The sequence below is a fragment of the Balaenoptera ricei genome, chromosome 11 (assembly GCF_028023285.1).
Source record: "Balaenoptera ricei isolate mBalRic1 chromosome 11, mBalRic1.hap2, whole genome shotgun sequence".
Taxonomy (NCBI): domain Eukaryota; kingdom Metazoa; phylum Chordata; class Mammalia; order Artiodactyla; family Balaenopteridae; genus Balaenoptera; species Balaenoptera ricei.
The window spans coordinates 65,146,899-65,167,987 of NC_082649.1; positions in this window are offsets into that span (position 1 = coordinate 65,146,899).

Consider the following 21,089-nt stretch of genomic DNA (forward strand, 5'->3'; position numbering starts at 1 on the left):
ACAATTGCTGAGCCTGCGCGTCTGGAGCCTGTGCTCCGCAGCAGGAGAGGCCGCGACAGTGAGAGGTCCACGCACCGCGATGAAGAGTGGCCCCCGCTTGCCGCAGCTGGAGAAAGCCCTCGTACAGAAACGAAGACCCAACACAGCCATAAATAAATAAATAAATAAATAATTAAAAAAAAAAAAAAAAAAAAAAGACCAGTATTTTTGCTTTGGCACCTCCCGAATGGCAATCTCTCAGATAGCAACACTGATGGCAACCGTAAGGAATAGGTATTACTGTCCTGTTCTACAAAAGAGGAAACTGAGGCTTTGAGACAAAGGCCACCCTGTAAGTAAGCGTAGAATTGGACAGACCTCAGACATGGCCATAACATCAGGATGACCCCCTTCAATAGAAAGTACTGCTCGCTGAGCATGTGCTAAGTGCCAGGCCCTTCTTGGCTCCTTTCTTATAGTAGCTGTTTTAACCCTCATAGCAGCCGGGGCGGGGGGGTGGGGGGTGGAGGGGGGGGACTGTCACCATGTTTTAGAGATAAGGGAAGTCTCTTGCCCCGGGTCACAGGGTCATGGCCGGTCATCCCAACCCTGTTCTGCTGAGAGAACTTTCACTCTCTTCCTTGACCGTTCCCAGGGATGGAGGAAAGTTCAATAAATTAGTTGATAGCTGCCTTAAAACAGAAAGAGAGGGACTTCCCTGGTGGCGCAGTGGTTAAGAATCCACCTGCCAATGCAGGGGACATGGGTTTGAGCCCTGGTCTGGGAAGATCCCACATGCTGCGGAGCAACTAAGCGCGTGCACCACAACTACAACTACTGAGCCTGAGCTCTAGAGCCTGTGAGCCACAACTACTGAGCCAGCGTGCCACAACTACTGAAGCCCGCACGCCTAGAGCCCGTGCTCTGCAACAAGAGAAGCCACTGCAGTGAGAAGCCCGTGCACCGCAGTGAAGAGTAGCCCCTTCTCGCCGCAACTAGAGAAAGCCCGTGCTCAGCAACGAAGACCCAACGCAGCCAAAAATAAATAAATAAAAAATTCTTTTAAAAAATTAAAAAAAAAAAAAACAAGAAAGAGAAATGAGCTAAATCTTTGAGATTTAGCTACAACAGAAAGGAAGGGCGGGTCATCAAGTGGAAGTGGAATTATCCCCCAGCCTCTCGGCAGAGCCCCCTGCATGCAAGACGGTGGAGGTAGAAGCCAAGACAGCAGCTGTCTCCCTCTTGTGTAATCTCGAATATAGGGGGAAAGGTCTCATCAACACAAGAGGGAGGGAAAAGAATGGGGGTCCCAGCTCCTATAGCCTGAGATGTGTCGAATAAAATATTTGACACTACTAAAAAACAAATTCCAAGTTTAAAAGATAGCAAGCAGATGTCTTTCCTGCAGAATGTCTCAGAACCTTAGATGTGCTGCTTTGCCTGTTCTGCAAAGAATTTTACCTTTTGCTAAATACTTACCCACATCTCTGGGCCACAAGACTCAAGTTCGGGAAAGCTGCTCTACATTGTTTAGGGGGCATATTTTTTTTTCCCCAATTGTGGCTAATATTGAAAAGCGGGCTGTTATTTCTCAGATGGAAACCTGTGAGCAACCTGAAGCCTGTGATGGGGGTCTTAATTCATGTTTCTCCACGTCCAGCAGATAGAAATTCAGTAAGCACCTGTGTGTTCAGCGTGTGTGTGTGACTTTACAGAGGAAGCATCAGACTGGAGGCCTCAGGTTAACTGCCCCCCGTGAAGAAGCTCTTCCCTGGGCCTCCATGAGAGAGACCTGACCTTTGATGAGGCTGTTTTGATGTGGTCATTTTGAAACTTTGACACAGCTAGTTTAATGCTGTGGAAATTTTTGGACTTTTTAAAAACACCAGCTTCAAGCTTTTGAAAAAATGACCAAGTCTCAATGCAGTGCGGGGTCAGGCACAGGGTGAGAGTCAACATCATAAAGAAAACTGGGGGCAGGATGAGGCTGGGGAATAGGGGTCTATTTTTTATTTACATTTCTTATAGGAAAAGAAGAATTAAAAGTTTAATGGACTGATTTTTAGGGTCACAAAAAGCCTCCAAATTTAAAAAGGCTGTTAGTAATCAAGATAGTGTGGTATTGGTGAAAAAAGAGACAAATAGATCAATGGAACAGAACAGAGAGCTCAGAAATAGACCCCCATGAATAGTCAACTGATCTTTGACAAAGAAGCAAAGGAAATACAATGGAGCAAAGACAATCTTTTTAATAAATGGTGCCAGAAGAATAGGACACCCACGTACAAAAAAAATGAATCTAGACGTAGACCTTACACCCTTCACAAAAATTAACTCAAAATGGATCTTAGATCTAAACGTAAAACGCAAAGCTCCCAGAAGACAACACTAGAAAATCTAGATGACCTTGGGTAGGTGATGACTTTTTAGATATAACACGAAAGCCACAATCCATGAAAGAAAGAACTGAAAAGTTAGACTTCATTAAAATTAAAAACTGCTCTGCAAAAGACAATGTCAAGAGAATGAGAAGACAAGCCACAGACTGGGAGAACATATTTGCCGAAGACACACCTGGTAAAGGACTGTTATCTAAAATATACAAAGAACCTCTAAAACTCACCAGTTTAAAAACAAACAAACAAAAAACCTGATTAAAAAATGGGCCAAGGGCCTTATCAGACACCTCACCCAAAAGATATAGAGATGGCAAATAATCATATGAACAGATGCTCTTTATCATATGTCATCAGGGAAATGCAAATTAAAAAAACCATAAGATACCACCACATACCTATGAGAATGGCCAAAATCTGGAACACTGACAAAACAACAAATGCTGGCAAGGATGTGGAGCGGGAGAAACTCTCACACATTGCTGGTGGGAATGCAAAATGGTACAGCCAGTTTGGAAGACAGTTTTGAAGGTTCTCACAAAACCACACATACTCTTTTTACCATACAACCCAGCATTCCAGCTCCTTGGTATTTACCCAAAGGAGTTCAAAACTTATGTCCACACAAAAACCTACACATGGATGTTTATAATTGCCGAAACTTGAAAGCAACCAAGATGGCCTTCAGTAGGTGAAGGACAAGGAATATTACACAGTGCTAAAAAAAGAAGTTATCAAGCCATGAAAAGACCTGAAGGAAACTTAAATGAATATTACAAAGTGAAAGAAGCCAATCTGAAAAGGGTACACATTGTATGAGTCCAACTATATGACATTCTGGCAAGGCAAAATTATGGAGACAGTAAAAAGGTCACTGGTTGCCAGAGGTTAGGGGGAGGGTGGGATGAATAGGTGGAACACAGAGGATTTTTAGGGCAGCAGAACTATTCTGTATGATACTATGATGGTGGATACATGCCATTACACATTTGTCAAAACCCAGAGAATGTACAACACCAAGAGTGAACCCTCATGTATACAGACTTTGGGTGATAATGATACATTGACATAGGTTCATCCATTGTAATAAATATACCATTCTGGTGCAGGATATACGCGGTGAAGCAACAGGGGGTTACGTGGGAATTCTCTGTACCTTCCACTCAATTTTGCTGTGAACCTAAAACTGCTCTAAAAAAGAATGTCTATTTGTTTTTTAAAAAGGCCGTCGGGAATCTTGCTGCATAATTGTCATCATCACTGCAAAAGTTCCCTGACAGTTCCTCCATCTGGGCTGTCGGGAGGGAGGGAGGGACATAAGCGCCCTGAATTTGCCCTGATGCCACCCTAGAGGCGGAAGTGGGAGGATGGATGGTGGCCCAGCTAAGGGGAAGCTAGAATCCAGTGAGCTGATTCTGGCCGGCGGGAGTTCATGCTGAGACAAGTCTGCAGAGAAACCATGAGGTTTTGCTGTTTTTCCCTGAAGTTTCCCACACAGTAGCCAGTGATCTCTTAGGAATGGAAATCGGACTGTGTCATTGCCTACATAGATCCCTTCGGTGGCTTCCATCACACCTGGCATCAGATCAACACTACGGACCCGGGCCTCAAGTCCCCATACCAGTGGACCCCTCCTATTTCTCCGGCCGCCTCACATCTCTCTGTCCCCCAGCATATTGGTCTTCTCATCCTTGGACACACCAAGCTCCTCCTGCCACCTGTTCCCTCTGCTGGGAATGGTTACCCCAATCTTCACCTTAGGGGAACTTACAATCCGGGTCCTAAGTGTCACCTCTTCAGCGAGCCCCTCCTAACCACCCGGTGTGAGCAGCCCCCTCAGTCACGCCGCCAACTCTCTACTTTAATTCCGTCATTTAACTTGATATTTTTTGTCCTGTTTACTGCTCCATCCCTAGCTTTTAGATCAGTGCTGGCACAGAGCAGGAACTTGGCAAACAGATGTTGAATGAAGGACTCACATGAGATCTTCCAGTCAGATAAAGCATGCCAGGGCAGAAGGGCTGGTTTTGATCATAAATATATGGTGCAAATAAAATCAGAAATCCTGCAACTGGTCTCATGATTCACACGCTGTGAGCACAAAACCTCAGGAGGTGTGGATGACATTTATTTCCTTTCTAAATAGCGCATGTTCTACACGAACTTGGCAGCCACACAGTGAACTCCTGACCTCCTCTCTGGCCTCCAGATACCTTCACTTCAGAACGTTAACCATAGCACATCCAATGCTAAATGTACCAGTCTCTTATAAAACCAACACCTCCCCTCGCATGCCCTCTCTATTAAAGGCACCCAAGTCTTTCCAGAGCCTCTGAACCATCTTGCTTCCCCCTCCTGCAACATCGCATCATTTGCCAGCTCCTGTGGGTCACATGGCCATGTCTCTCCCATTTCTTTCATTCCTACTGCTGTGCATGCTGTAGACCACTCTTTCCCCCATCCCTCTGCCTCTGACAACTGTCTCCTGAGTCTCTTCCCAACCTTCAGTGGCTATTCATGGGACCTGATATTAGCAAAAACGACTACTTTTTCCTCCTTCTTGTCCTTTAATGGTTTTAATTGCTAACCACAAAACATGAAGAATTTAAAGAATCTACAGGTGTCCTGGAAAGTCTGCACTGACTTTAAGCCTCCTGGGGAGGGACAGGCTCCCTTCAAGCCCCTCTGCCCTCGGGGAGAGGAGAGTGGTCCCGCCCCATATCGTAGAGTCAGCCATCCTAAATCTCTTGCTAAGGCAGAGATTATTAGCTGCTGAAATGTGGGCCAGTCTAGACCTATACTGTGCACTATCGTGGCCACTAGCTGTATGTACTATTTACATCTAAATTCAAACCAATTGCAATTAAATAAAATTTAGAAAAATCAGCTTCTCAGTCATACCAACCACAGCTTAAGTGCTCATTAGCTACATGCGGCTGGCAGCTGGGCAATGAACAGTACAGATACAGGACATTTCCACCACCTTGTAGAAAGCTCTAACGGATGGCATTGCTCTGGATTCCCAGGACTTAGATGACGTTTGTTTTTTTCATTAATGTAGTCAAAAGATGATTAATAAGCTCCTGGAATGTGCTGCTGAGCTGCAACTACGCCAAGACCTCATGGCCCCTGTCCTCACGGAGTTAGTGGGGAAAGTCCTTATGAATTTAACTCCTCGGAAGTTTGCCCCTGGAACTCTTTGTACCTGCATTGGTCAGACCCTCACTGCCAAATGACTGTTAACCCCTTCAAGACACTCTGGACTTCCCAAGGTAAGATAAGGCCTTAATCAACGAAGAGTGGAAATCTAGCATCGTCTGTTTCCAAAGACCCCACCGTGCTTTTGGATCTGACTTTCTTAATATGTACCAAAGGTTCAGGAAGGAGAACAAGATTACAAATCGAGAGGAGGGGGCAAGATGGCGGAAGAATAAGACACGGAGATCACCTTCCTCCCCACAGATACATCAGAAATACATCTACACGTGGAACTGCTCCTATAGAACACCCACTGAACACTGGCAGAAGATGTCAGACCTCCCAAAAGGCAAGAAACTCCCCACGTACCTGGGTAGGGCAAAAGAAAAAAGAAATAACAGAGGCAAAAGAATAGGGACGGGACCTGCACCAGTGGGAGGGAGCCATGAAGGAGGAAAGGTTTCCACACACTAAGAAGCCCCTTCGCGGACGGAGACTGCGGGTGGCGGAGGGGGGAAGCTTCGGAGCCACGGAGGAGAGCGCAGCAACAGGGGTGCGGAGGGCAAAGCGGAGAGATTCCCGCACAGAGGATCAGTGCCGACCAGCACTCACCAGCCCGAGAGGCTTGTCTGCTCACCCGCCGGGGCGGGCGGGGGCTGGGAGCTGAGGCTTGGGCTTCGGTCGGATCGCAGGGAGAGGACTGGGGTTGGCGGTGTGAACACAGCCTGAAGGGGGCTAGTGAGCCACAGCTAGCCGGGAGGGAGTCTGGGAAAAGGTCTGGAACTGCCGAACAGGCAAGAGACTTTTTCTTGCCTCTTTGTTTCCTGGTGCGCGAGGAGACGGGATTCAGAGCACCGCCTAAGCGAGCTCCAGAGACGGGCGCGAGCCACGGCTATCAGCGCGGACCCCAGAGACGGGCATGAGACGCTAAGGCTGCTGCTGCCGCCACCAAGAAGCCTGTGTGCAAGCACAGGTCACTATCCACACCGCCCCTCCCGGGAGCCTGTGCAGCCGGCCACTGCCAGGGTCCCGTGATCCAGGGACAACTTCCCCGGGAGAACACATGGCACGCCTCAGGCTGGTGCAACATCATGCTGGCCTCTGCCGCCACAGGCTCGCCCCGCATCCGTACCCTTCCCTCCCCACCGCCTGAGTGAGCCAGAGCCTCCGAAGCAGCCGCTCCTTTAAACCCCGTCCTGTGTGAGCGAAGAACAGATGCCCTCAGGCGACCTACATGCAGAGGCGGGTCCAAATCCAAAGCTGAACCCCGGGAGCTGTACGAACAAAGAAGAGAAAGGGAAATTTCTCCCAGTAGGCTCAGAAGCAGTGGATTAAAGCTCCACAAACAACTTGATGTACCTGCATCTGTTGAATACCTGAATAGACAACGAATCATCCCAAATTGAGGAGGTGGACTTTGGGAGCAGGATATATTATTTTTTCCCCTTTTCCTCTTTTTGTGAGTGTATATGTGTACACTTCTGTGTGAGATTTTGTCTGTATAGCTTTGCTATATAGCTATATAGCTTTTCACCATTTGTCCTAGGGTTCGGTCAGTCCGTTTTTCTTTTTTTACTTAAAAATTTTTTTTTTCTTAATAAATTTTTTTTTATTTTAAAAAATTAAAGAAATTTTTTTCTTAATAAATTTTTTCTTAATAATTTTTTCTTATTTTTTATTTTAAAAAATAAAAAAATTTTTTCTTAAATTTTTTTCTTAATATTTTTTTCTTATTTTTCATTTTAAAAAATTAAAAAATTTATTTTAAAAAATTAAAAAAAAATTTTTTTCTTAATAAATTTTTTCTTAATAATTTTTTTATTTTTTCTTATAATAGCTTTATATTATTCTATCTTACTTTATTTTATTTTATTTTATCCTCTTTCTTTCTTTCTTTCTTTCTAATTTTTTCTCCCTTTTATTCTGAGCCGTGTGGATGAAAGGATCTTGGTGCTCCAGCCAGGCATCAGGGCTGTGCCTCTGAGGTGGGAGAGCCAACTTCAGGACACTGGTCCACAAGAGACCTCCCAGCTCCACGTAATACCAAATGGCGAAAATCTCTCAGAGATCTCCATCTCAAAACCAAGACCCAGCTTCACTCAACGACCAGCAAGCTACAGTGCTGGACACCCTATGCCAAACAACTAGCAAGACAGGAACACAGCCCCAACCATTGGCAGACAGGCTGCCTAAAATCATAATAAGGCCACAGACACGCCAAAACACACCACCAGACGTGGACGTGCCCACCAGAAAGACAAGATCCAGCCTCATCCACCAGAACACAGGCAGTAGTCCCCTCCACCAGGAAGCCTACACAACCCACTGAACCAACCTTAGCCACTGGGGACAGATACCAAAACCAACAGGAACTACGAACCTGCAGCCTGTGAAAAGGAGACCCCAAACACACTAAGATAAGCAAAATGAGAAGACAGTAAAACACACAGCAGATGAAGGAGCAAGGTAAAAACACACCAGACCTAACAAATGAAGAGGAAATAGGCAGTCTACCTGAAAAAGAATTCAGAATAATGATAGTAAAGATGATCCAAAATCTTGGAAATAGAATAGACAAAATGCAAGAAACATTTAACAAGGACGTAGAAGAACTAAAGAGGAACCAAGCAATGAAGAAAAACACAATAAATGAAATTAAAAATACTCTAGAAGGGATAAATAGCAGAATAACGGAGGCAGAAGACCGGATAAGTGACCTCGAAGATAAAACAGTGGAAATAACTACTTCAGAGCAGAATAAAGAAAAAAGAATGAAAAGAACTAAGGACAGTCTCAGAGACCTCTGGGACAACATCAAATGCACCAACATTCAAATTATAGGGGTCCCAGAAGAAGAAGAGAAAAAGAAAGGGACTGAGAAAATATTTGAAGAGATTATAGTTGAAAACTTCCCTAATATGGGAAAGGAAAAAGTTAATCAAGTCCTGGAAGCACAGAGAGTCCCATACAGGATAAATCCAAGGAGAAACACGCCAAGACACATATTAATCAAACTGTCAAAAATTAAATATAAAGAAAACATATTAAAAGCAGCAAGGGAAAAACAACAAATAACACACAAGGGAATCCCCATAAGGTTAAGAGCTGATCTTTCAGCAGAAACTCTGCAAGCCAGAAGGGAGTGGCAGGATATACTTAAAGTAATGAAGGAGAAAAACCTACAACCAAGATTACTCTACCCAGCAAGGATCTCATTCAGATTCGATGGAGAAATTAAAACCTTTACAGACAAGCAAAAGCTGAGAGAGTTCAGCACAACCAAACCAGCTTTACAACAAATGCTAAAGGAACTTCTCTAGGCAAGAAACACAAGAGAAGGAAAACACCTACAATAACAAACCCAAAACACTTAAGAAAATGGGAATAGGAACATACATATCGATAATTACCTTAAATGTAAATGGATTAAATGCTCCTACCAAAAGACAGAGACTGGCTGAATGGATACAAAAACAAGACCCATATATATGCTGTCTACAAGAGACCCACTTCAGACTTAGGGACACATACAGACTGAAAGTGAGGGGATGGAAAAAGATATTCCATGCAAATGGAAATCAAAAGAAAGCTGGAGTAGCAATTCTCATATCAGACAAAATAGACTTTAAAATAAAGACTATTACAAGAGACAAAGAAGGACACTATATAATGATCAAGGGATCGATCCAAGAAGAAGGTATAACAATTGTAAATATTTATGCACCCAACATAGGAGCACCTCAATACATAAGGCAAATACTAACAGCCATAAAAGGGGAAATCGACAGTAACACAATCATAGTAGGGGACTTTAACACCGCACTTTCACCAATGGACAGATTATCCAAAATGAAAATAAATAAGGAAACACAAGCTTTAAATGATACATTAAACAAGATGGACTTAATTGATATTTATAGGACATTCCACCCAAAAACAACAGAATACACATTTTTCTCAAGTGCTCATGGAACATTCTCCAGGATAGATCATATCTTGGGTCACAAATCAAGCCTTGGTAAATTTAAGAAAATTGAAATTGTATCAAGTATCTTTTCCGACCACAACGCTATGAGACTAGATATCAATTACAGGAAAAGTTCTGTAAAAAATATAAACACATGGAGGCTACACAATACACTACTTAATAACGAAGTGATCAAATAACGAAGAAATCAAAGGGGAAATCAAAAAATACCTAGAAACAAATGACAATGGAGACATGACGACCCAAAACCTATGGGATGCAGCAAAACCATTTCTAAGAGGGAAGTTTATAGCAATACAAGCCTACCTCAAGAAACAGGAAACATCTCGAATAAACAACCTAACCTTTCACCTAAAGCAATTAGAGAAAGAAGAACAAAAAAACCCCAAAGATAGCAGAAGGAAAGAAATCATAAAGATCAGATCAGAAATAAATGAAAAAGAAATGAAGGAAACAATAGCAAAGATCAATAAAACTAAAAGCTGGTTCTTTGAGAAGATAAACAAAATTGATAAACCATTAGCCAGACTCATCAAGAAAAAAAGGGAGAAGACTCAAATCAATAGAATTAGAAATGAAAAAGGAGAAGTAACCACTGACACTGCAGAAATACAAACGATCACGAGAGATTACTACAAGCAACTCTATGCCAATAAAATGGACAACCTGGAAGAAATGGACAAATTCTTAGAAATGCACAACGTGCCGAGACTGAACCAGGAAGAAATAGATAATATGAACAGACCAACCACAAGCACTGAAATTGAAACTGTGATTAAAAATCTTCCAACAAACAAAAGCCCAGGACCAGATGGCTTCACAGGCGAATTCTATCAAACATTTAGAGAAGAGCTAACACCTATCCTTCTCAAACCCTTCCAAAATATTGCAGAGGGAGGAATACTCCCCAACTCATTCTATGAGGCCACCATCACCCTGACACCAAAACCAGACAAAGATGTCACAAAGAAAGAAAACTACAGGCCAATATCACTGATGAACATAGATGCAAAAATCCTCAACAAAATACTAGCAAACAGAATCCAACAGCACATTAAAAGGATCATACACCATGATCAAGTGGGGTTTATTCCAGGAATGCAAGGATTCTTCAATATACGCAAATCAATCAACGTGATACACCATATTAACAAACTGAAGGAGAAAACCCATATGATCATCTCAATAGATGCAGAGAAAGCTTTCAACAAAATTCAACACCTATTTATGATAAAAGCCCTGCAGAAAGTAGGCATAGAGGGAACTTTCCTCAACATAATAAAGGCCATATATGACAAACCCACAGCCAACATTGTCCTCAATGGTGAAAAACTGAAACCATTTCCACTAAGATCAGGAACAAGACAAGGTTGCCCACTCTCACCACTATTATTCAACATAGTTTTGGAAGGGTTAGCCACAGCAATCAGAGAAGAAAAAGAAATAAAAGGAATCCAAATCGGAAAATAAGAAGTAAAGCTGTCACTGTTTGCAGATGACATGATACTATACACAGAGAATCCTAAAGATGCACCAGAAAACTACTAGAGCTAACCAATGAATTTGGTAAAGTAGCAGGATACAAAATTAATGCACAGAAATCTCTTGCATTCCTATACACTAATGATGAAAACTCTGAAAGTGAAATTAAGAAAACACTCCCATTTACCATTGCAACAAAAAGAATAAAATATTTAGGAATAAACCTACCTAAGGAGACAAAAGACCTGTATGCAGAAAACTATAAGACACTGATGAAAGAAATTAAAGATGATATAAACAGATGGAGAGATATACCATGTTCTTGGATTGGAAGAATCAACATTGTGAAAATGACTCTACTACCCAAAGCAATCTACAGATTCAATGCAATCCCTATCAAACTACCACTGGCATTTTTCACAGATTTAGAACAAAATATTTCACAATTTGTATGGAAACACAAAAGACCCCGAATAGCCAAAGCAATCTTGAGAACGAAAAATGGAGCTGGAGGAATCAGGCTCCCTGACTTCAGACTATACTACAAAGCTACAGTAATCAAGACAGTTTGGTACTGGCACAAAAACAGAAACATAGATCAATGGAACAGGATAGAAAGCCCGGAGATAAACCCACGCACATATGGTCACCTTATCTTTGATAAAGGAGGCAAGCATATACAGTGGAGAAAAGACAGCCTCTTCAATAAGTGGTGCTGGGAAAACTGGACAGGTACATGTAAAAGTATGAAATTAGAACACTCCCTAACACCATACACAAAAATAAACTCAAAATGGATTAAAGACCTAAATGTAAGGCCAGACACTATCAAACTCTTAGAGCAAAACATAGGCAGAACACTCTATGATATAAATCACAGCAAGATCCTTTTTGACCCAGCTCCTAGAGAAATGGAAATAAAAACAAAAATAAACAAACGGGACCTAATGAAACTTAAAAGCTTTTGCACAGCAAAGGAAACCATAAACAAGACCAAAAGACAACCTTCAGAATGGGAGAAAATATTTGCAAATGAAGCAACTGACAAAGAATTAATCTCCAAGATTTACAAGCAGCTCATGCAGCTCGATAACAAAAAAACAAACAACCCAATCCAAAAATGGGCAGAAGACCTAAATAGACATTTCTCCAAAGAAGATATACAGATTGCCAACAAACATATGAAAGAATGCTCAACATCATTAATCATTAGAGAAATGCAAATCAAAACTACAATGAGGTATCATCTCACAGCGGTCAGAATGGCCATCATCAAAAAATCTAGAAACAATAAATGCTGGAGAGGGTGTGGAGAAAAGGGAATACTCTTGCACTGCTGGTGGGAATGTAAATTGATACAGCCACTATGGAGAAGAGTATGGAGGTTCCTTAAAAAACTAAAAATAAAACTACCATACGACCCAGCAATCCCACTACTGGGCATACACCCTGAGAAAACCATAATTCAAAAAGAGTCATGTACCAAAATGTTCATTGCAGCTCTATTTACAATAGCCAGGACATGGAAGCAACCTAAGTGTCCATCATCGGATGAATGGATAAAGATGATGTGGCACATATATACAATGGAATATTGCTCAGCCATAAAAACAAATGAAATGGAGTTATTTGTAGTGAGGTGGATGGAGTTAGAGTCTGTCATCCAGCGTGAAGTAAGTCAGAAAGAGAAAAACAAATACAGTATGCTAACACATATATATGGAATCTAAGGAAAAAAAAAAAAAAAAAGGTCATGAAGAACCTAGTGGCAAGACGAGAATAAAGACACAGACCTACTAGAGAATGGACTTGAGGATATGGGGAGGGGGAAGGGTAAGACGTGACAAAGAGAGAGAGTGGCATGGACATATGTACACTATCAAACGTAAAATAGATAGCTAGTGGGAAGCAACCGCATAGCACAGGGAGATCAGCTCTGTGCTTTGTGACCACCTAGAGGTGTGGGGTGGGGAGGGTGGGAGGGAGGGAGATGCAAGAGGGAAGAGATATGGGAACATATGTATATGTAAAACTGATTCACTTTGTTATAAAGCAGAAACTAACACACCATTGTAAAGCAATTATACTCCAATAAAGATGTGAAAAAAAAAAAAGATTACAAATCGAGACTTAGATATGGAGAACCTGGAAAGTAGAGGACTGAAGCAAAACTCATTTATTCTCTGCCAGAGATAGTGTCAGACACTTGGAATGTGAGGACGAACACGGGAGAACCCAGACATGGCTCTCCCACTGGCCCCTGTGACAAAGTCAACTTGGGCCTTTCCTCTGAGGTAGACATCAGACTACCTCAGGGCTACAGCTACCATTCCACAATTAGTCCCTCAATGACCCTGAACTCCAGGCTCAGTCCTGGGCCCTGGGACCCAGAGGGCCTACCCACCACCCTGCCCTCTAGAACTCATCTAGGTGAGAATGCAAAAAGAGAAATCCCCGCTGCAAAAGGGAACTGGCAACCTCCCATAATCACCCAGCTCTGAATTCTACTTGCAGAGAGAGAAACACAGCAAAGAAAACAAACAAAAAGAAACAAAACAAACGAATGGGGCATTCCCTCCAAGGAATGAACCCAAACTGAATGACAGCAAAAAGAATCCCATTTGTCCTAGGCTCCTTAGAGAAATCAGAAATTCTCTCTACTACCTCCTTGCATCTTCCAGCCTCATGCCTCCTTTGCAGCCCAGGGGAGGGGACCTGGGAGTTCTAAAGCAGCTCATCCAGAACTTCTGGACCAAGTTCCAGAACACCTGGACCATGGGGGCAGGGGAGGGGCCACACAGAAGAGGGCATCTTCCCACAATAGCATATTTACCCCTTCTCTTCTTCCCTGACCACCTCCCCCAATTCCCTTCTTCCCACCAGACTCACCAGCCATCTGGTGGGCAAGCAGTGTCTACTTGGGATGTCCGTACCTGGTGAAGAAGCAGCTTGAGTCAAGAGGAGGTAGAAAGTACAGCATCTTCCTCACCCAGGGCTCTTGCACCTGTAGTGTGTCTGTCAGCCTCCTGGAAGCTTTCCCAGGCCCCAGTCAAACATAAGGGAGAAGCAGCTTCACTACTCTCTCTGCCAAGACACCCAGAAATCAGTTAAGGGAGCATTTTCATCCGTCTATTGCCCCTTCCTTCTCTGTCATTATTTGCCAATTCAGAGGGAGAAGTGAAAGGCGAGAGCATTTGGTTGATTCTCAGTCATGCGCCGTTTTAGACACGATGTTCAATGAATGTGGACGAAGGAAGGGAATTCACAGCTCCCTCAAGGCTGCTGAATCAACCACTGCTTTCATTCTTACTGCTCACTGCTCTGTACCTTTCATATGGGCTATTCGTTGGCCTTTCCATTTAGATAATAAGGTAATAAATCAAGCTGCATCTTGTGCATCACTTTGTTCTGTAGGAATTAACAGTGATTGACGGGCCATGTGCCTAGGAGAGCACCACCAAGGCCACAGGATGATAAGTATACTGAAAAGATGAAATGAGTCTCCACTGCAGTGTAGTTGTGATTTTTCCCCAGAACAAATCTAAAAAAGAGGTCTTTGCCATAATGACAACAAGGAATCAACTTGGGTCTTTTTTCTGTTATGGACATCACAGGTTGTGGACTGCAGCTTCTCTTCCACAATTATTCCCTAAATGCCCCTCAAATGCCAGGCACAGCACCTGGCCCTGGGACCCAGAGTGGGTGCAACTGTGTCATGATCGAAGGCCCCACCGTAGCCATGGCTGGTGAAGACTTCCTCTGTGACTCTGTTAAAAATATAACATGTATTTGTTTAGGCGTTTTCAAAATTTCACCTAAACACCCATGATTAATAAGATGAAATGCATCCTTGATGTTAATCTATCTGATGGATAGTGGTCACGTCAAAATAAAATCTTACTGTATTTGACCCCAATTTTAAGGTGTTTCTGGTTCTCCAACACTCCCTGTATTCCCATATATGTGTCACGTACATGACCTTCTAATAAAGTAGCACCATTCGATGGAACGTTCAGAGGTGACGGGCCTGCTCTGCATCTGTGCCGTCCACTACGGTAGCCACGGCTACACATGGCTGTCGAGCACTTGAAATGTGGCTAGTGTGACTAAGGAACCAGTCACATTTTAAACAATTTAAATAGGCACATGTGACCAACAGCTACGGCATTAGACAGCACAGCTGTAGGGGTTTAGGTATATCTAAGGCCAAAAGGGTTACATTGGGATGCACGGTGCTGGGGGGTGATGACCCCATACAGGCCTGTTCAGACAACGCCACCCAAAGAGATCCTATAAAGGTACACACTTTAGCCTGCCAGAAAAGGCTGACCTCTCTGGATGGGACTCTCCACTTCCCCATTCCCTGAAAGTAGCCATGCTGTCTAGGAAAAGAAACTGTTCTCAGGTGATCAATCTGCATGTGCGTCTTCAGAGAAGACGGTTTTTCCTTAACCCAGCATTTCTCTGCTTTTCATTTCTGGTTGCAGATCACCGACTCTGCTGAGTGCTGGAAACTGCAGCTGGTGACTCCCCTCTCCCCACCCTCCTCCTGGCCACCCCACCAGTGACAGCACAGGCAGGGGTGGCCTGGCTTCCTTTCTGGTGTTTTCGTCGGGTAGCTGCCTGCTCAGAGCTCACAGAAGGCTTGCCCCTCGTCCCAGGCAGACAGCAGGCCGGCCCCTTCCCCAGACCCGGAGCTGGCGGGGCGGTGTCCTCCAGGGGCCTCACACGCTGCCCTCCACCGTGAGTATCGCCCTTCCTCCTCCTCCCCGTCCCAGTGTCACCCGTGCCCTCCATTGTGTGCTGCCACGATGGCTTCTAAAACCCACTCGTTTGCTCAGTGGCCTTGAGAAGCAGGCACTTGGCTAGAAGCTGCCAGGGAGGCAGAGGTGAATCCGGCGGCGCCCTGGCCAGGCTTCCAGGACAGCCTGCCACCCACATGTGTGAAGCTTAGGTTCAAGGCAGTCTGTTCTGTGATTTGTTCCTTAAAGGAGGGAGAAGCAGGAGGGGGCACAGATGCCAAGAAGGTGGCCAGGGGCTGGGAAAGTGAAGCCCCGATGAGGTCCCTGGGTCTGAGAGACTGTCCCAGGGAAAGCATGCTTTTGGCAGCATTCTCTGTAGCAGTGAAAAACTGGAAACAAGCGAACTTTGCACCGAGAGGCGACTGGTTAAATGAATTGTAGAGAATCCGGAGAGTGGAAGACTTGGCAGCCACCCAATCTGGTGATAACGGCCTCAAACTGAATTGGCATATAAAGTGGTCCATGAAAGACTGTTCCCTAGAGAGCAAGACAGAAAATGGTTTGTGCAGTCTGATTTCCTTTCAGAGCGTGTGTGTGTGCGTTCGTGTGTGTGAGACTGTGTTACAGAGAAAAATGTCTAAAAGGCTGCATCTCAGAAAATGAACAGTGGCTATTCTAGGAGAGAGGTGTTTGAGGGTTTTTTTTTTTTTCTTCATTATATATGTTTGCTTTGGGGGGATTTTTTTTTTTTTTTTTTTTTTTTGGTTGCTGTTCATTGTGAATATACTCCTTTATAATCAGAGAAAAGCAAAGCCACTCTATTTTAAATGACTCATCAGTGACTACTGTTTCGTCCTGTCGACACACTCTCTCGAGCTCTCAGTTGGCTGTTCGGCTTGGATGCGCTGCGGGGGAGCCGCTGCTGAGCGCGGGGCTGGGATGAGGGGCAGCCACCAGCGGGTGAGGCCCGCTCCTCCCTCCCCTCGCCCAACAAACCAGAGTTCATCTGCCATTCCAGCACCTGGAGTTTGACAGCCTCTTTTTTTCCAGTATCTGTCCGTCTGTTCGGAAGCCCCCTCCCATGCAACCCGCTCACAGCCCCGGGCCCAGCACAGTGCCTCAGGGGTGGGCACCTGGCCCAGGCCGGGGCAGTAGATAGCCTGATAGACAGCTCAGAGTCCCTGCTTTCGTGCAGGGTGAAAAAGGCAGAGCTTCCAAACAAAAACAAAAAAGCGAGAGGTGATTCAACCTCCGTGCACAAAGTCAGACAAAGATCAAAGTCAGGACCTGACTTCCTGACTCACTTTAGTATCAGTATCCAATTCACTGGGGCTACTACCAGCAACTCCATGCTGATTTTCACGTTGGTTACTTTTAAGGACAGCAGAGAATAGAAAAATAATGGTTAGATATTAATGGATTCCAGGCAAACTTTTTAATAGGCACTTTCCACTCTCGGAGACTTAACAACTCCCTACCTCTAAGGACCCTGCACATACCTTCTGCTTTCTGGCGCTCATGCCTTTGTGGATATGTTTTGTGTTTCCCTGCCCTGGAGTCATGTTCTCTCCCCTTGCTCTCCAGCCTGCAAGGGTCAGCAAAAATGTCACCTCCTCGATGAAGCCCTCCTGGATTTTCCCCAGCGCTGGAGACCCAGCTTCCTTCTCCCAATTCCCAAATCGTCTCATAGCATTTCCCATTATTGTTATTTGCAGTCACGATGTATTCCCTGTACTTGAATGTGAGCTTCTTGAGGACATGGATCATGTCTTGTACAGTGTTTAAGCCAAGCAAGTGTATCTGGTGTCAAGTAAGCTGTGGGATGAAGACTGCTCCCTCACTGTTGCAGAGTTCTCTGCATTCCGCTAAGAGCCTTAATGCACAGCATTGCACTTGACCCTCGAAACAAGCCCTTGGAGTAGGCTGGGCTATCACGTGCATTTTACAGAGGAGGAAACCAAGGCTGGGGGAGGGCAGGTCGCTCCTTGCTGAGGTCCCACAGGCAGCAAAGGATGGACCAAGGAGCAGATGGGGGCCAGTGTGCTACCCCCACCTCACTCCACTGGGCTTCGAAACACAAGCAGGCTTTTCAGATCGGGCAGCTGCACTGCCCCGGATGAGGCCACACCGAGCAGCAAGGGGAGAGATTTGGGGCGGCACTGAGTCCAACGCTCGTGTTCTCCCAACAGACGGTTGAGAGGTTCCTTGCTTTCAGTGCGTCTTGTCACACGTGGGGTTTTCCCCCTCTGTTTTTCTCTCCTTCTCAGGGGCGAGAAGAAAATGAAAGCAAGCTCTGAGACTTTGTAGTCTGTGGAATAAAATAGACAAAAAGTCTTCTGACAAAGAGAAGAGAGGAATAGATGAAAAGGCTCTCAGCGGTGTCTTTAGGCGGTGGGTCCGTGTAGGAATATATTTCGTTTTTATTTTTACTCTTGGGCTCTCCCCAAATCTTCTATGAGCCAGAAACACATTTATAATGGAAGGAAGAAAAACCTTTATAGAAAGCGAGTGTAGGATTCCAAAGTTGCAAAAAGTAGCCTGAGCGTTACGTGCTAGATTTGCTCTTCCAGTGCTGCTTTCCAGGCCAGCTGGAGGAGGCTACGAGTTCCTCCTTTGGGCGAGTTTTGCAAACAGGTGTACAGAATGGAATAGCACTAGGGCTGCTTTTTTTTTTTTTTTTTTTTTTTAAGCTGACCAGTTATTTTTATGATAGCCCTTAAAATAGAATGTCACACACAAAGTAAAATATTTAAATAGTTTACAAAACCTAAAGGAAAAAATGAAAGTCTCACTTTCCACGGGTCATCCTTGTTGAAGCTCCTTCCAGAAAACCTTTACAGTACTGATCAGCTGTGAAGTGTATAACCTTTTATATATTTCTAAAAAGATCATGCATCATAATCTTCTACACCTTGCATTTTTACCTATAATAATCTTCGTGACCTCTTTGTATCAGCGTGGGGTCTATTTTATTCTATGCATTGACTACATGTGGTTTACTGAATGGATGTATCAGAATATTAACTATTGCTAGATACGTAGGTTGTTACTAGTTTTTTGGTTCTACAAAAAAAAAAAAAAAAATGCTGCAACATATATGCCTGTACATGCATCTTTATGTTCTTTGTGTGACTACTAAGAGGGCATGTTTTCAGCAGATGAACTGCTGAGTCAGCGCTGTTGTGCTTTGTATGTTTTGAAAGATTTTTAACCCTCCAAAAAGGTCACAAAGATTTACACTCCCCACTGCCGAGTGGAGACTTTTCCCCCAAACTCTTACCAACATCATTACCATCAATCCTTATTTTCAACCTATAACTATAACCAAAGCCATTCTTTCATGTGGCTTCCTTCTTTGGGCATTTGTTTTCTCAGATATTATCTGGTTAATATTCAGTCTCTTCATGCAAGTTAAAAGGAAATGACATAAGCCACAGGTACTAGAAATACATGAAATGTTTTCTAACGAATGTCTCAAAAAACATCTCCCTATTACCCAAGCTGTATTAAAATTAAATTAGCTGAGTTGAGATCTTTCAAACTTAACTGGGCAATTTTTTACAAAGATTTTATTTTTTTAGAGCATGATTCAGAAAAAAAACCCAGAGAGAACAATAAAGTCAATGGGGCAATATGTAATTTGGGGGGAGATCCTTTGAGATGAAGTAAACTCCTCATCAAACATTCACCCACTAATTTCATCATCCATTGGTGATTTTCCAATTACGTTATTCATTCTGTACTTATTAGTTGGCACCATAAGAGGATATTACTTTTCTCATGTATTTACTCATTTATTTTCATTAGTATGGATTCATGGATCCTCATTTAATTGAATGTGCTATAAAGACTGCTATCATTATTTAATTTGATGCTTAAATTGCCTCAGATTTGGCTAGTGGAACCCCATCAAGTTGGCGCCTATGTCCTTTGACAAATCCTCACCGTCTTTGAACACTTGCATTCTGTGGCAAAAATCAGTCCCAGGTTCATCTTATAGTTTCCCTGCCCTAACTCTGGAATCAGACATTTCTCCTAGGAATCCTGGTTTCTTGGCAGGAAGAAAGATATTTAGAAACCAAGATCTGGGCACTAGAAGGTCATTCTACCGTGTGTCATGGCTTTTAGGTCCTCTCAGCAGACAGAGCCAGGAAATATGCTCAAATACATAGCATCTGTCCATACAAATTTATCTATCTATCTATCTATCATCTACCTCTCCATCATCATCATCATCTGTCTAATCTCATCTAACCCTAAAACGCATGAGTTCATACTGAGCCCTCAATTCCCACAGAACAGCACAAGGCACTCACTCCAAGGCACTGTGGAGAAGCTACTGGCAGGAAGGGTGCAAGGAGGAAGTTCTGGCCGCCTCTCTCCTTGCCTGCTAATGGCCAGATATGACTCTGAGGAGGGACGAAAACAAAGTTTTCATCAGATCTTGCTGTTCTTCCTTTCTCTACTTTAACCACTTTATTGAGGTCCAGCTACAAACACTGCAAATATATGAAGTGCAGAACCTAAGTTCTGACATACGTATATAACTGTGAAACCATCACACAATCAATACAGTGAACATACTTATCACCCCAAAGGCTTCCTGGTGTGCTCTTATCCCCCTCCTGCCTTGCCCCGTCCTCCCCTTCCCTCTCTCACCATGAAATTACTGATCTACTTTCTGTCATTACTGATTAGTTCACATTTTGTAGAATTTTTTGTAAGTAGAATCACACAGTATGTACTTTTTTGGGGTCTGGCTTCTTTACTTAGCATAATTATTTACCCGCGTTGCTGTGTGTATCAGTAGCTGTTTCAATTCCATTGTATGGCTATTCCACAGTGACTTATCCATTAGCTATACTTGAAGGACATTTGAGCTATTTCCAGTAGTTGGCTATTACAAATCAAGCTGCCATGAACATTCATATATCGGTCTTTGTGTGGATATAAGCTTGCATTTTTTTTAGGTAAATACTTAGGAGTGGGATGGTTAGATCACAGGGTGTGTGTTTAACGGGTTTCCAGAGTGGTTGTCCCACATGTTATGTTTTTTAAACGACTGCACTTTTAGAAAAGCAGGGACAGTTACAACGTTGTGTTATGAAAAAAAAGCCCAACAGGTTAGGGCTGGATTTATGAAGGACAATGTTTCCTTCCAGAAGCTTGGGGTGGGCTGAACATGTTTCTTGGAAATACGGGCACAGACCCCTTCCTTGAAGGGAGCCAAGCTGTTGTTCCTTTGGTCACAGAGGGGGGAGTTTTGCAGAGATTCAAAACACAGGAAAACAATAGCTGAGATTT